Source organism: Phocoena sinus, chromosome 16 (assembly GCF_008692025.1).
Source record: "Phocoena sinus isolate mPhoSin1 chromosome 16, mPhoSin1.pri, whole genome shotgun sequence".
NCBI lineage: Eukaryota > Metazoa > Chordata > Mammalia > Artiodactyla > Phocoenidae > Phocoena > Phocoena sinus.
Window position 1 is genome coordinate 43,003,985 of NC_045778.1, and position 14,526 is coordinate 43,018,510.

General features: G+C 33.5%; 1 pseudogene; it reads right to left on the bottom strand.

Annotated features, from left to right (window-relative positions):
* Positions 1-5,789: 5,789 nt before the first annotated feature.
* On the bottom strand, positions 5,790-6,313 carry LOC116741834 (annotated as a pseudogene).
* Positions 6,314-14,526: the final 8,213 nt, after the last annotated feature.

Here is a 14,526-nt window from a genome sequence, read left to right on the forward strand (position 1 = left end):
TACTTCTGGACATTGCCACCTTGTTTAGGGGACAAGATTTCCTTTCATGTCTCCATCCCTATATAAGGTACTGAAGTCCTACACTGATCATGGGTACTTTTAAGTATCATAGCTGATGAATCATAGGTTGTCCACATGGATTAGTTACCGGAACATCTATATTCTGAGTCTCTTTCATTCTTATCTCTGATCTTCCAATCAGTCATTCCTACCCTTTGTTGTTTGATATACCTTATCTCTTTATGCTTTTCTAACTCATTCAATATCATCTTTTACCTCCTCTTTTTCTGCCCCCCCCAACCCCCATGCTATTATTCTTAGGTAGCAGAGCAACTGGCTCTGTATGCAACCATCCAAATATTCTTTGACCTGAAGGCAAGAGGTTTCTTTGAGGTTTATTTTTTATTTTTTTCCTTTTCATGTAACCAGAAGAAGATACCCTTAAGGGATTGGTGAGAGAGCAGAGAAGTGAAATAGTCAGAAAACAGATTAATGCTTCCAGATATAATCCTACAAGTCATCTATGAAAAAGCATAGGTGACTGCAAGATATAAATCCTGTAGATATATTAAGATAAGAGCTTAATGAAGAAAGAGAAGGAATTTGGGAGGAAAATATATTGGCTTACATGTGAAATTGTATTCCTCTTTCCCCCCAGAAAAAGAGAAGAGAAAAAAACTCTGCTTCCCCCAGAAATGTTCTGAAAACTCTGCCAGAGCAACACATAGGATATTTCAGATCACCAGCAAAGAAGTTAGAGAAGGAGAATGCAATACAAAACAAACAGAAACACAAAACAACTTACTTTTAGCTTATACATATAGACCAACCACAAATTTAACTTTCATACAAATTAAATATGGCTTCTAGTAGTCTTCAGGGATCAAACTGCAATTAGTAAATTCATACTGAAACACTAGGAGGTAGGCTGCACCTTGATTTGTACAATTATAACAAACCATAGTTGGCTTCTACTCTGGCACTGTCTTGACTTAGCGCTTCATTTTCTCATCTAGCTACTGTTTATGCATGAATTACCTGAGAGACATGGCTTTGAATGACTTAATTTAATAAAATTAAGTCTTTGACTTTTTTTGGTCAAAACAACTACCATTAGCAATAATGCATTTTGAATTACTATGTGGGAGTGTGCCCTAGTGTTACATGACTAAAAAGCATGCCTCAGTACATAAATAAATAAATAATCTTGCTCTTACTCTGTGTATACAAAATAAATCTTTGAAATAAAATGTGTATCACTAACTCTTCCTCTCTGTTATGCAGTTTCTCAGTATTGATGGCAGTGATCTCACTGTGGCCTATATGATAGTCTGTTCTCCAACGTTGAACAACTTTATTATTAATTTTTCTTAAGCACCATTTTCAGTTGCCATTCCTACCAAGACTTTTCATTCACTAGCTTCTATTTCGTACTTCTCTAATTTTTCAAGACCCTCCCCAAGCAGACCACTCTATGTTTACAGTATAATTTTCTCCTGTTTTGTGGAGCCAATGTTGTCACCATCTCGCAAACTCAGTATGCTCATTTCTTCCTGGAGAGATTTATAAGCTTATTTTCCTTTGCTCTGAATTCCCAAAAGCCTTACCTTCATGTTTATGAATCTTACCACTTTTTAATACCTAGCTCAATTCTTATCTCAAATACTCAAAGGGAGCTTTGGCTTACCACACTGTCTATAATAACTTTCTCTTCTGTCTCCGAATAAGCGAACTGTAGAGGAAGGGCCAAATTTAAAATAATGACTGGTCATACAGTGTGTACTGTTATTTTGGGTGTATTAGTTTAGCTTGTTCATTGGATGTGACAGTCTTGGGTAAGGACCAAGATTTATAAATTTTGCTTTCTATTTAGGGCCTGGGGAATGAGTGCTCACTATCTACTCAGTTCCTGTGTGGAACATGCTTATAATTTAAAAGGGAAAAAGGGTAGAATATGGTTTCCTGTAAGCATTATCTTCTTCTGAATTCCAACAGAAGCAAAATTATTTTGGAACAACCCCAAATTAATCCAATTTGTTTATATTCTCAGACAAGATGACAGATCTTTAGACAAAGAGTTTTGTTTAATCAAAACACCAGGCTCAAATGAACAGTAACAAAATCCATGTTGCTATTCTGTTTAGAATAGATTTGCCTGCTGTCATTCCCAAACATCCGTGATTAGGAACACTGAAAGACAAATAAAATGCAGGACATTTCACAAAATTGTAATGGGGTTAATATCAGAAAGCATCAACATTCTATTTCTCCTGTTGCTTTTGCAAGTAGGGTGTTGAACACAGCCAAAGCAGTTTTAGTTGCATTTAGAGTTAGAACCATTTAGATTACTCTTATATTTTGCTAAATGTTAGCTCTAGTCACAAAACTACATGGAAACTTCCTTGAAAGAAGGAAGTGGATGTATTTTTTTGTTGTTGTTACCAAAACTTTTGGCACTGTTCCTGATAAGTATTAAGATTTTCAGTATAGATTGATGGTGACTGCTTGCTTCACTATCTTTCTGTTAGGTTCAAAACAGTGAGAACATATAAAGTTTTACTTAAGATACTAACAAGTTAAATAGAAATACCTTTAATCATATTGGTTTCTATAGGACGGTAGACTTAGTGTTAGGGTTAAATATTAGTAGAACAAAACATTTAAAAATATACATTTTTTAACATCCAGCACAAATATTTAAAACTAGGTTTAACACTGTGAAAATAATGTTTATGTAGTAATCATTAGATTACTAATTAATATGATCAGGTAATCTACTGGCATTTGTTCTCTATGTGTTATTTTGAATTTCTTATTTCAAATTCATAATGCAAAGAACATGGTCATTGTTTCACAACAATGATCCAGTCTATGAAGATACAAATAGAGTAGAAGTAGAATGGGGAGAAAAAAATTCATATAAATAAGATGATACAGAGAATTATATTTAATTTTCCTTTACACAACATGAAATTAAAATGAAACTATGTGTTGAGCTTTTGAAATATTTTTCCTTAAGATATTATTGTCTAAGGGAGGTTTTTTTTTAGTCTTTAAGAGTAGCATTGTTCTTAAATATTATGTGTATGTACGTGTGCATATAAATGTTTAAACCGTAATTTTCAAGGGTATATAATATGATTTGACTCTTTTTCTATGGAAAAAAAAATAAGAAAAATGGTGTGCTAATTCCTCTTATTCTTTCTTTCCTCCTAAACTTTTTTTTTTCGTTTATATTATTCAGCTGCTTCTCAAATCTCTGCACTGGAAAGTTTCACTCTTTCTTAGATATTTAAAAATAAGAGAAGGAAGAAAAGTTGGTACTGCATTTCCAATTCAACCTCATTAGAACCACTAAGAGACTGTACTCACCATTTTCATCCTTGTGGATGCCCTTCTGTTTCCTTTATACATGGACACAGCTCGGATGTGTATAATATTCTTCAGTTATGTATTAGACGTATATTGCTGCCATAACAAATTACAGCCAATATAGTGGCTTTAAAGAGTAATATTTATTATGTTGCAGTTCTGTAAGTCAAATACTCAGTGTTGTTCTCATGGGGCTAAAAATCAAGATGTTGACAGGAAAGTTTGTATTTTTCATTTCCTTGTTCCTTCTGGTGTTGGCAGAATTTAGTTCTCTAAGACTAAAGGACTAAGGTTTCTGGTTTCCTTGATGGCTCTCAGCTTGGGGTCCACTTACCTCCTAGAGGCCTGTCTCTACTTTTTGTACATTTCCCCCAGCATCTCAGAATTGGCAATGGGGCATTAAATGCTTCTCCTGCTGGCATCTCTCTGACTCATTCTTCTTGCCTTCTTTCATTTTTAAGGGCTCATGATTAGATCTTGCTCACACAGTTAATCCAAAATAATCTCCCCATATCATAATCCTTAATTTAATCCTGTCTACAAAGTCCTTTTTGCCATGTAAGGTAGAATATTCATAGTTTCTGGGGATTAGGGCATGGACATCATTGAGGGGCCATTATTTTCGTTCCCAAAGGTTATATTTTCTATTCTACAAAACTTGGGGACATTGTTCCAATGTTTCATATTATTGAATATTGCTGTGGCGATCTTGAGAACAGCTTGATTTTCTTACTCTTGAAAGGTCTGTTTTTTCAATCAGGATTCTCATAGAATTATTTCTTCATATTTTAGTTTTCCTAAATTTGAAATTATGATCATATTTTAGCTATTTTCCATAAAATTCTGTCTGTCTATTGACCCATCTATTATCTAAGTTTTGGACATTGTATGAAATTTTCCAACATTTCAGGAAAATTTTTTATTATATATTTGGATATCTTTTGTATTTCATTTGTTGAATTTTCTAACTTCAGATCACCATTATTTTTATTTTATATTATTATTGCCCTCAGATCTTACCTTCTAACTCATCTCTGCATATTACTTTTGTATTTAATGTGATTATGAAAATCCTTTGTTTAGTTGAATAAGTTATATTTCTATCCTGACCATTCTATTCGTAATTTATTTTATGGTGCTGTTTTGGTCAATTTGTACCCTTTCTCTGTAATCATAATTTATACTCACTTCTGTTGCTCTATCTTTTCTTCTTTAAGCTTTAATTTAGTGAATTCATTGTTTTGTTAAGTTTTATAGTACAAAGTACTGGAAGGAATTTTTCTTTTAATTTTTCATTATGTCTTCAAGTTTTAAATGGACTATTTTAATATATTTTCATGAGTGTTATTTGTTTACATATTTAATATATTTGCAGGATGCCATTTATTTTTTCTTGCTATGTTACTTTTGGGTAATTCTGTCTACAATTGTTTCTTCTAAAATACTGTGAGTGAATTCTCCATTACTCCTTTCTTATCATTACATACTTAAAGTCTGAAGGTTGGGTTTTGTGTTCTGTGCACTTTTATGTAAATTTGACATTTCCTGGTATGAGTATGACCAATACACCGAGCCCTTTGCTTTTGTTTTCTTTTTCAGTAATTCAATTAGAAGTCACTTCACTCTAATTAAAGATTTAGTTTAGTTTGCTCAATCATTTAAAAGTGCTGTAACGTATCCCTCATTAAACTTGTTCTGGGTGGTGCATTTTCTCTTTGTTTTTTCACTAGTCTGTCTGCAGTTGCCACTGTTACTTTCTCCTCCATCTCCCTCAGACCCTCCCAATCAGAGAGGGAAAGGCCATGGTATTCCATTACTACCATGTCTCTTCAAATATGGGAGTCTTAGTTTCTCAGGATTTGCCTAAATCACAGCTTGGGAGAGGTGGACCGAGGGTTGAGAACTCTTCTAAAAACGTCAGTTTCTTCTGATCATCTTCATTTCAAGTTTAGAAGAGGGAGATTCTTAGAACTGGAATCACTTTTTCACGTTTACCTAGAGATCAGCAGTCCTTACAGATTCATCTAAAGACTCAGGTCTTTTCCTACATCTTTAAACTATTCTCTGCTTGTGTCTACTCATTTCTCATTTGCTTCAGTCTCTTCTTCAGAATCATAATTATCATCCATTAAGCTCAATACCTCTGATCTTATTCCTCATCATTTGTCTTTTTTTTTTCTTTTTCTATATTCTGGAAGAACTTTGTTCCAATCTAATGTAATTCAGTTTTCTATTTTGTGGTGATTTTTTGGACATGAAGCTGATCTATATTATAATTTTCCCTTTATTATTTTTAGTTCTCTTATTTTATTTCATTAGCTCATCCATTTCTCTTTTCACTCTTTTTGACTCAGTAAGCTCACCTTTTATCTTTGTTTTCTTATTTTATTTTATTTTATTATTTATTTATTTTTTCTCATGTGTCAGTACTTTTAATGTTGTGCATGTCAAATTATAGTAAAAAACGACTATAAACAAGATGCAGCCCCTCTATTTCCATGAACAGAACACTGCATTACAGTAAACCGAGCTTATATTCAACCATCAAATGTGGTTCTCCCATTAGTTCACTTTGTGATGGGTCATTAAGAATATCTTCAAATCCAGTAGTCTCATCATTACCCCTCAAAATATCCAATGAAAGGTTTGAGCTTGGAAGAAATGGAAGGTGCTGAACCTGCTGCACTGCCTTGAATTCCATTTGTAGTTTTAATGGAGCAAATAGACCCTGGATGTTTCTCAGTGTGGAAAAGTTCATTTTACCTTGGTTGAGCTGGAAATTTTTTTCTGATAATTAAAGAGGATGACTGGGCAAAAGTTCATTTTTCACATAAGAAAAACCTTTTCAAAGAAGATCATGACTTTCAAAAGTTCCACTTGCTGAAAGTTCAGTAACTGGAATACTGTCCTTTAGCTGAGCTCCAAGTTCTCTGGCATTCATCTTCAACTCGCTCTGTGAACTTGTTTTCTTATTTTAAATGTTTCCTTGTTTATAAACTTCCTGTATTTTTTTCAAATGGGAGAAAATTAGGTTTAAAATGTGCTTCTTTAATATATATGTATTTTATATAACATATAAAATAGTATTTACACATAAATAATAAAATATATATCATATTTAGATATTTATAATAATATTTATTTTTAGATTATAATCTTTTTTCAGAATTGTTTATATGATTGTTTATTTCTTGTTTATACATTTTATCTTGGAAAAAATAGCTGTTTATCAATGTAGATGTGTTCCTAACAGGAGTTTTGGAAATTTCTTATTAAATAGCCTTACTATCACCTCTGCCACTCCTTCTCCAGATCTCTACTTCAGGTGCTAGGTGAGATTGTTCCTAGACTTCTCATTGGTGACACAATCTCCTTCATAAGGGAGAAACTCTATTGTGCTCAGGGGAATCCTTATTCCCTTGCTGGCTTTCATATAGCCACATAATTTCAGGCTTCCATTACCAGTTTCTTATAATGCTGGTAATTCAAAATAAAGAAGGACATTTTAAATGATGTACTCTAAGTATGTCCCATGGCTCATTCTTTTTAAAATCCCTAGCTCTACCTCAATCATGGAGTGTTATCAGGGTTCATTTGCAGGAAAGTTTATATTTATTCTGAGACATTGCAGTGCTTCCTCAGTTGAGGAATGTGTCTTTACACAGATAACTGTGCCTGATTTACTTCTTTCCTATCTATATGCTATTTCACATGACATCTTTATAATACCTGAGATGTGGATGATGTTCTTTTCTCAGTTTCAGTGATGATATAGATATTTTCATCTTTTCATATTCCTGTTGTGATTTCTGAAAAGGTGTCTCTTCTAAATTTGTTATCTTAGCTGAAAGTTACAACCATTTATTTTTGTTGGATCTAATTTTTTAGAAATTAAATGTGGGATCAGTTTTTATTTGACAAAAGAAAAAGATTAAACTCAGAACTAATATTTTATTTTATTTATTTTTCTTTGTGGTACGTGGGCCTCTCACTGTTGTGGCCTCTCCCGTTGCAGAGCACAGGCTCCGGATGCACAGGCCCAATGGCCATGGCTCATGGGCCCAGCCACTCCACAGCGTGTGGGATCCTCTCGGACTGGGGCATGAACCCACGTCCCCTGCATCGGCAGGTGGACTCCCAACCACTGCGCCACCAGGGAAGCCCCAGAACTAATATTTTAATCAAATATTTTAAACCTTGAAAGAGAGGCTTCTCTGTGGAAATTCAATCTTAATCAATCACAAGAATGAAAAATAACAGAACAAAATATTATTATAAATTAGTAGGTTTCTAATGTGAAATTAAAATTTTTATACATATTACAAAGTAATTTTTAAACTTTTATCCTATTACAGACTGAAAATTTTTGGAAAAGACTTAAAAATCTATTCAACAGATATTTTTAAAAGCTTCTTCTATGGGTCAGATGCATTTCTACAAGAGGATCAAGACTGCAAGGTCTCTGGTATCAATATACATGCTAATGGAGGAGGCTAGTCAATAACCAGATAGTGCTAAGTGCTATCATATGTGAAGTAAAATGGAGTGGTAGAAAGGAAGTGACTGTTAGAGTACACAATACTGGGCATATGATCAAAGAAGGTCTCTGTAAGAAATTTATATTTGAGTCAATACCTTAATTATAAGAGAGGGGTGAAGACAGACAGCAGTGCAAAAGGCTGGTGTGGATGGGTTGTGGATGTAGGGATATAGCAAAATTCTGAATTAGAGGAAGATAACTCATGTACTATTCAAATTTAGCACTGAGCCTTTAAGAAAAGAAAAAAAGAAAGTTAAAATAAGAATAATAAAGAAGCCTATAGAGTGGTTAAGGTAGAAAAAGAGGAACCTGGCATAAACTGCTTTTTCTTCTCCTTTCTTCTCATTCTTGATTTAATATCAGAGGATTTTCATGTCTGTGGAATTCCTTTCTTGAGGTAGCTATGGTTTCCTACAGATGAGAGTTCAGTAATCCCCACTCCCAGCCTTGAAATATAATGATAGAGTTAACTCCCTTCCAAATCTCCTACCTTGAAAAACTGCAGATTTCATCACACACAGTGGATGGATGTGCCACTGAGCTGTGGGGTCCTATTCCCACAGCTGTCTCTCAGAATAGGAATTCCTTGGTAACCCATCCATTATCAGCTTCTTATATCAGAAGGAGACAATTCTGGCTTACTGTTTTTCATCCAAGTCTTAGTGAGACTCACCACAGCCAGTTGGTTAACATAAACAAGCTAGTCATTCTTGACCCTCCTTGACCAGCACAAAGTATTTTCTCATCCATTTGTATTCAAATCATTACATTCTAAATCAAAACGATAACTACGAGCTTACTTCTCTTATGATGATTATGTACTTCAAATAAATCTGCTGTGAATCATTTACAGAATATCTATAGAAAAAATCAACTTTGGAAAAACTGGCCACTTTTTATTATGTAATGATTGATCAAATGTAAAACAATACTACCTATACACAGAAGCATATGGGTATACATTCATAGTTATTTTTTGCTATTTAAAAAAAGTAAATATATATATATGATATGTATATGTGTATGGGTGTATAAATAACTAGCTTAGGGGCCATAGATAATCAGATAATAAGTTCGGAATAAATATTGGGTTATTTGACATCTAGTCTAATGTTCAGAATATTTTATCTGGATTATTTGTGTGTTGTTGTGTAGTCACATTATAATTAATTTAATATCTATTTATGAGTTTTAATTTTTAAAGTTTAAGGCAGGCTAAATAATAGGGAAACCAACTTCTGAAGTTCACATTTCTTAACTGTCTCAGAAAATCAATATGATTTTATAAGATAATCACTATGATAAGGACAAGGATCTTAAGTTTAAGATAACAGATAATTAGCTTAATGCTAAGTAACTATCAGATATTGAACTAAAACAGTGAAATCACAAAACAGATGGTTAGGACAAACACTTATAATTCATGAGAGTCAGGAATAAAGATGAAACCACCACAAGTCCTCCAGACGTTTTCCATGAGTGAAAACTTTAGCTTATAGTCTTTAATTTCAGATTCATGGCCTCAAATACCCTTCTGTAAAGGCATTTTTCTATGGTTTTCAAAGACATTTATGATTAATTTTTAAAATTAAGAGATTAGCAATTGACTTACTTACATAAAAGTGAAGAGATAGGATCTCATTTTCTTCTTTCTAGCTTTCATTTTTCTACTTGGAAGGGACAATTCTTAACAGCCAGCTTGAATTTCACCTTCCAATTTTATGGGGAATAATATTATCTCCTCTGATTCTATGAAGGTGAGAAAAGTCTAACCAATTATTTCTCTCCAGTGGTGAAAGGTGAATTTTCATTTCACTATATGTTTTGGAAAATCAGATATCCAATCCATGAGATCAGAATTCTGTTGGGTGCCTATTCAATTAAAAAAAAGAAAGAAAAATAACTACTTGCTCTAACTTTAGTTCCTGTGTAGATTAATACAGATAATTAAGCAGCCTTTAATTCTTCAAATGCAAAGTGAATTTTACACAGTCCACTTAAAATAATAGACAATAATATTTCATTAAACTCATTAACAATGCTTTTGCTGTTTGAGTTTATTGTTTGTAGTTTATAGCTACAAAATATAATTTGAAAAGCACATAGGAAGTTAGAATTAAACATTGGCTCATAGATTTTCTGAGAACAGAGTCTCTTATTGTTGGATGTAGAGCAGATCATGGGAGTTTGTATTCTTTTCAGAGTCAGGGCTTGAGGAGAGACTGAGGAGATAGAGACTGTCACACATCTTCCATAGGCTGGTCAGGGGTGAGACGAGGACTGGACCACAGGCTCAGAGTTCACATACTCTGGCACCTGAAAGTGGGTTAAGTTTCTGTATCACAGAGTGAGAGACTATACCCTGTCCAAGCCAACACTCTTGGCATCTCTGGAGGAAATTCTACGTTCTAAATGATCCACTATACCTTTCAGGCATTTTTTTTCCACAGTAAGTATAATGATGTAGAAACAAGAAATAATTATTAAAAGAATGAATATGACCATTATATTCATTCCTTACCTTCATTAATAGGTCTATTATGTCATGCACTGTGACCAAATAATTATAAAAATACATTGGATATAAAAACACTAGCTACCACCTTTGTGCATTAGTTTCATGATTTTCTCTTCTGTTTTGTTTTTATTGCCATACATGTGCATACAATATATTAAAAACTTTCTCTGTGGTGTCCCTGCTCAACCAAAGTTTATGTAATGCCTTTGACTGTTTGCACAATTATTCACGCTTCATTAATTGAATATGCATTTATTGAGCATCTACTCTTTTCCAAATAATCTGTGAGATAAAAAGAATGTCAAAGCAAATGCAATCTTCCTCCTGGATTTCGTCTCAAGGAGCTCAGAAAGTAGAAGGGAAAATGGACCATTAACAGCTAACTCTGTCATAAAATGATGCATGGTATAATAACAATAGTGAACATGTTGGAGGGAGCAGTGATTTTTATTTGGGTTACAAGAGAAGTCTTTACAGAGTGCATAATATGAACTGGACCTTTAATTTATAGGAACTCAAAAGATAGAAAAGAGCCAGAAGGACATTCCAGAAAAATGGATCACTAAGGAAAGACAGGACAGTGTATATCCAGCAAGTTTTTATTGGATGGCGGAGTGTTGGTTGGGGGAATAGCATGAAGTATAGTCTAATTTTAAAATGGAATACTAATGGTGTGCAGGAATAATGCTATGAGCACTTAACTCAATTATTTTTCTTCCGTATCAACTAGGCATGCCCATGTTTACCATAAATTTTGAAATTAGGTTTCAATCAAGACCTTCTGCCTTAAAGCAAAAATTCTTCTGGATAGTATATCTTGATCATTATATTAAGATTTTCCTTGTTACAATTAATTTATAATTTCTAATAGATGGTATCTATATTCTGTGTAAAGATATGTAAAGACATTTCTTTTTTCAAGAAACTGGAATTAAGGCTTTGTGCCTAAAGGAAAGAAAATGTATCTTCCTAGTTCTTGTCTCCAATGCAACTATTATTTTCAATCAGCCTCTTTGTTCATACTCTTCTCTCCAATATCCTTTCCATTATTGTGGGTTTAATTTAGACTCTAAAAGTTAGATCATTATATATAGTACTAAATTTAATTCACATGTATATACACTAGTAAATATGAACATTTCTTTGAAAAGTATGTTTATCAAAGTGACATAGTACAGGTTTCATAAAATATAATTTTGAGTTTTCTGTAGTCTTCTGTAAAAAGCTTTCTTTGGAAACTGTGTTTCTTTCTAGAAATAAAATGTAAATGAGCCGTTTTATTTATTCTACTTGATTTTACATTCTTATCAACTTCTAAACATTGCAGACAGGAATTGATCTACTCAGTCCTTATCTTCAATGCCCACTTGAGTTTACACCTAAATATAAATGTCTTCATAATGGTTGGTGTATAATGGGTAGTCAATGAATATTTGCTTGGTAAATAATAGATTATGATGGAAAGAAAAAATATCCCGAAGTAATCTAAGAAGATTGCTATACATTTCTCAAGTTCTTAAATCAAGTTCTTAAATCTGCTACAGTATCTGCAATTGGTAACTTTAACAGTGTCAATGGGAAGGGATGTACTACTACCTCTCTACGTCATGAAACAGCATTTCAACTGTTAGAAGAGCTGTAGAAATGCTTTTCATTCAGCAAAAATAAATCTCTCTGTCTCTCTCTCACACACAGACACACACACACACACACACACACAGACACACACACACACACACACACAAGCAAAACAAAACAAAAACCCCAGATCATTTTATGCATTACAATCCTTCATTGTTGGTCCCTGGGTAAGTCCCTTGCTTCCCCAAAAAGTAGTTTAAGAAAAAGTCTAATTCTTTCTGTGGACACATATTTCCTGAATTTGACACCAAGTCCTAAAGTAGCCCTTTTAATGCCCATCTGACTCTTACCTACAAATCTGAAAGACTGACTTTTGATGAGATCTTTGAAACAACCAATTTTTATACCAGCCATTTCTGAAGGCTACCCTGTTTCTAGTTTTATGAGATAATGACTTCTTTATATTTTGCACTAATTTTGTCAACTGATTCTTTTACTTTTCACCTGGATTATACTAGCTAATATAATATCTATCAAATCCAATTTATTTAGATCTTGAGTTTATACACAGAGTTATAAAATATATACCAGTGTATTTCTGGACAAATCTTTAAACATTTTTTTTCCTGATGTGGAAGATTATGATAAATGTACCCATTCAGAATCCAGTGTCCATATGAAATACTAGTCTAAAAAATAGATAGAGATAGACTTCAAACCCAAGTCTCTCTGCCTTTAACCTCTGTAGGTGGCAAATATAAACAATTCTTATCACCTCATCAGTTTGTTTAAAATGCAGGACCTCCACTAGACAAGGCCCTAATGTGCCTACTTTGAGTCATTTTATGTGGCTGAAAAAAAAGTCTGCATTTCTTTTAAAGGTATGGTATATGTTAGAGTTTCCTCTAATTTTCACTGGCCTTATCCTAAATTATATTTATTCAGTGTATTTTTGCATTATCTTGGAAGTTTAAATTTATAATTTACCTTTTGTTCTAATGGTCAGTTTCTATACACATGTATATAGTTCTGTCTTCTACAACTTCTGCAAACACTACAATTCTAATCCACCCGTTTGATTTGCTTCCTTTACTTCTAATAGAGTTATTCTATCCCTGTGAAAAAAAAGAGCAGGACATTTTTTTTTTAATGCTGCCTATGGCAATTAGTGATTTATTTCAAACATTGTTTATAAAAAAAGGAAAACAGAACTCTCTAAGTTTCTAACATGATGGTTTATTTTAAAATATATAATTGAGAACTATAGTGTTTCTAGGTTAGTTGATTGATCTTTTTTCCTTAAAGATTTTCTTCAAATGATATTTTAATGTATTTTCTGTTTTTTTCTGAGCTCAAAGTTCAACTTGTTTCTCTTAAGTCGTTACTTGATCGCTAAGCCCTATATTACTCAGGTGTCCTTTGTGTCTCATTTTAATCTTTGGAATGTTTTGAATTCTGGGGTTATTCCTGAAGATACCCCTCAACACAGTGGTGAAACTAGAAATCTCTAAGAGAAAGTGAAACAGAAGGGTGATTTGAGGAACCCCAAATCCTGCTCTCTGTATCAGTCCTGAACCCTCTTGTACCATTTGCAAACCTGCACATGGTGAGAATGACTGCTCTGTTCTCCTTTGCAATTAAGTACAGCATTGCAACGTAAAAAGAGGCAGATGTTGACACCCACCTGCCGGTTTGTACCAGCTGCATACGTATTCACTTTATATTTTTGGAAGGAAGCTTAATTCCTCTGTGACGAAAACACTGCAAAATTGTAACCAGCTTATCAGCCTAATTTCTGTAAGACAACATATTTTCAACTCGCAGTCCCTCAATATTGCTAGTAGAATAGTTGAACAAAAAAATAAAATTATACTTTGATGCAGACTTTTATTCACTTGTTTGGAATCTTACATGTAACTCAGTTATCATCTTCGGGCTCTAGGATTAAGAAAATTCACTTTTGTTAACAAGTGTTAATCATTACTGGCAGTCTTTCTTACCAGGAGCCAAGTTCTTTTAGACCTTGGGGCAATAGCTGCTTCAGCTGTTGTTGTTCTTTAGCTAGTCTCTCATCTTTCCTCAGCCACATTCCCTTAACCCCCATTGTCTTCAAAGAGGTGGCAAGAATAGAGAGGGAAAAACTTGTGCAGCGCTTATCTGAATTACAAGTACACAAAAACCATGGGCAACAAGAATACAAGAAAGGCAATTACCATTTATGATTGAATGATGCCCTATAAGAGTGCTTTCTAGTAATTAGGGTTTTTTCCTTAATATTCTTTAACAAAGTTTTCTTCATCTCTCCAGTATTTCCTCTATTGTTTTTATCTATCTACTCCACTTCATCCCAGCACAGAAGTATTATTTTTGAGTCTAGCATGCATACAGATAACTTATTCAAGTATGCTTGCCTTCAGACTACTGTGCACCATTTATTAAAACCTGATTCCTAGCACCACTCTAGATTTGCTAAAACAAAGGTACCAGTGGATAGGACAGTTCAACACACACACAC